At 39.1% G+C, this 2,841-nt stretch overlaps 1 long non-coding RNA gene across 1 annotated transcript; it reads right to left on the bottom strand.

Annotated features, from left to right (window-relative positions):
* Positions 1-217: 217 nt before the first annotated feature.
* LOC135502703 (uncharacterized) lies at positions 218-1,887 on the bottom strand. Its single transcript, XR_010449812.1, has 3 exons — positions 1,784-1,887; positions 948-1,072; positions 218-306 (listed from the first exon to the last, which is right to left on the bottom strand). It is a non-coding gene; the product is annotated as an uncharacterized LOC135502703 (long non-coding RNA).
* Positions 1,888-2,841: the final 954 nt, after the last annotated feature.

The raw sequence follows: 2,841 nt of genomic DNA, 5'->3' as shown, positions 1-2,841 counted from the left end.
AATAACTGGCACAGTATTAATTTGTTGTTCTGATAATTACGGGTCACATTTTCAAGAAGAGATGACTCTGATAAAAAATTCTTTGGTTGAAAAACCAACCTTCGAAAACCACATGCTTGTACTGTTTAATAAGAACATCTTATTACTTTCAAAGATGCGTGACCGGTTTGGCATGTCGTGTATCAACTCCTCCTTGCCGACCAGGAAATACGTCACAAGCTCTCCCTTTCCTTTGACCTTGACCAAGCCCCTCTTCTCGAACTTATAGCCAAACTCTTGAAGGATAATCATCGTTTCTTCGACAACCTGAAATAAAATAGGTTACAGATGTTGCGTACAGGGAGTGTCTCAAAGTTACCTCGATGAAAATATTTTCAAGGTAAGAGGTCCGTTCTCTGAACAATATACTAAACCCTGTTGTCCATCCAAAATAAAAAGGATCTAAACCGGTTTCGGGGATCGAATCTTTGCTATGTACGGCTTTAGACTATGGAAGTAATTGCCCTGTCATTCATCTGTGAGGCAGACAGTTTCGGAACTTTCGATGGATATGTTCGACTAGGACTTGACTTGTCATACAGCAGCAAATTTGGAGTTCAAGGGTAACGCCGTGAGCAATGACTTTGCCATTGATTGGTACGCTTTGAACTAAACCTACTGATGTGTTATACATTTTTTTCTTATCGAACTCCATACTTGTTCCAAAATTGATTACAAAAATCAATCTCAAAAGGTACCTCGATGAAGTTATTTTCAAGGTAAGAGGTCCGTTCTCTGAACAATATATACTAAACCCTGTTGTCCATCCGAAAAGGATCAACACCGGTTTCGGATTTGATTACAAACTAATATAGATTACAACTGATTACAAACTAATAAATTGATTACAAACTAATATAGCAATAGCTAGTCGTGTGGCATGAATAAGACGGGTACTAGAGGTATACCTGAATGTGCCCTGATTTTCCAGTAGACTCCATCCGGCTGGCGACATTCACAGCATTTCCCCAGATATCGTAATGAGGCTTTCTCGCCCCTATCACGCCTGCTACGATTGGCCCCTGGTTTATTCCTGGAGAGTTAAGACATATGAAATGCAATACAAGAAAGAAGATGAAAAAGCCAAACCATTTTAACCAGAATTCCCCCGATTCATGATACAAGTCAAGAAATTATCAATAACACTTTCACTATTAAGATGATTAATTATAATGGGAAAAAATTACATCTGATACACGTTCTAGGACAATAGTTGTTTGAGAAGTAAGTATGTATGGAGTAAAATGGCCTGATATTGTCAGGATGAATTTAACTTTTCATATCCTACTAAGAGAGAAAAGGTCATCCACAACTTCTTTCATATCCATGGTCCTCATCAGACTATTGCACGACGTGGCAATTTTATCGAGCTGTATCTACCTTGTCGATTGCTTTTGATATTCATTACAGATGAGAATGCAGCTGTCGATTTCGAGGGAAGTTGAATATTTGGGCAAGACTAATGAGCAGAAATAATCATTGTCTTTTCTAGCGAAAGGGTCGGCAATATTAGTGCTACTTCTGACAGTCGATTGCTCTTCTTGCTACTGCAACGGCGAATCATTCATTATCCGCATGAGTGCTGCATTATACGAAATGGACCTTAATAGACCAAATTTGAAAAAAATCAATTTCCTTCATTAGCTAGTAGGAATCTTCCACTTAAAAAAGTAATTTCCCTCGATCAACAGGATGACATAAAATGATTTGCTTTGACAAGTTGGTATATTTGTATTTTTTATACCTATTCTGAGGATAAAGTTATTAAATGACTGTGAGTTGATCTTCTCTAAGGTTTCTCGGAGAGCAAGTGCAAACTCCACCAGCTCCACGAGGTGATGCCATCGGTGTTTACTGTCCTGAAAGGTAGCATCGTGCATTTTGTCTGGCCAACCTTACGTGCAAAAAGGGATAGAAAAGAGAAATTGTGTGATTGGCAAAGAGGGAACCCAAAGGGCATTAAAAGCGGAGTCGAAACGGAGAGGGAAAAAGAGGTTCAAATCACTGATTCCATCCAATCAGTTTTGATCCTTGGATAATGAAATTACATCATTTCAAAAATAAGTTACATACGACTTGCCTTTGCAACCAAGGTCGGGCCTGCTATTCAACTTGCTATTGTAGCAGTTTTGAACTATCGTCATTGAAGACACTGACAAAAATACTTTGTTTTGGTGAAAACAGGTCAATAAGAAGCTGATGATAACGTGCATAAATGACGCCAAGCTGATGATGAGGTATATTGCTGATAATAAACACTCAACAATATTTCGATTTTTGTCTTCTTAAGAAATTAACGAATGCAATACAAGCACGCGCAGATGTGATGCAAACGCTGAATGTACCAACACAGAGGGTTCCTTCACTTGCAAGTGTGAAACAGGCTATCAGGGCGATGCAAAGGCCAGTACTGTTGTACTGATGTCGATGAGTGTGCAAAAGGACACCACAATTGTAACTCCATCGTAAATTCTGTCTGCGCCAACACAAATGGGTCAAATGGAAATTATAGAGTTTAAAATTTCTATATGTCTATCTCGAATCGAGAAGTTTCAGATTCAGATTTTCAGAAACTCCTCGTCATAACATCCCCCTTGGTGATGCGTCATGCCGGTAGCCCCGAATATACACAACGGATCGCAGGTCGACGATTACAACGCACGCACAGGTAGGTTTGGACGAGGAAACCTAAAATCAAATATAATTAGGAAGATCGGGTCACGGACGACATACGACGGATTGAAAATTTGATGTAAGTTGGTTCTACTTTCGGACTTAATGAGAAATTCTATATGCCGAGGA

The sequence above is a fragment of the Lineus longissimus genome, chromosome 19, assembly GCF_910592395.1.
Source record: "Lineus longissimus chromosome 19, tnLinLong1.2, whole genome shotgun sequence".
NCBI classification, from domain to species: domain Eukaryota; kingdom Metazoa; phylum Nemertea; class Pilidiophora; order Heteronemertea; family Lineidae; genus Lineus; species Lineus longissimus.
The sequence above is the reverse complement of the archived record's forward strand: the minus strand, read 5'-3'. Positions and strand labels throughout refer to the sequence as shown.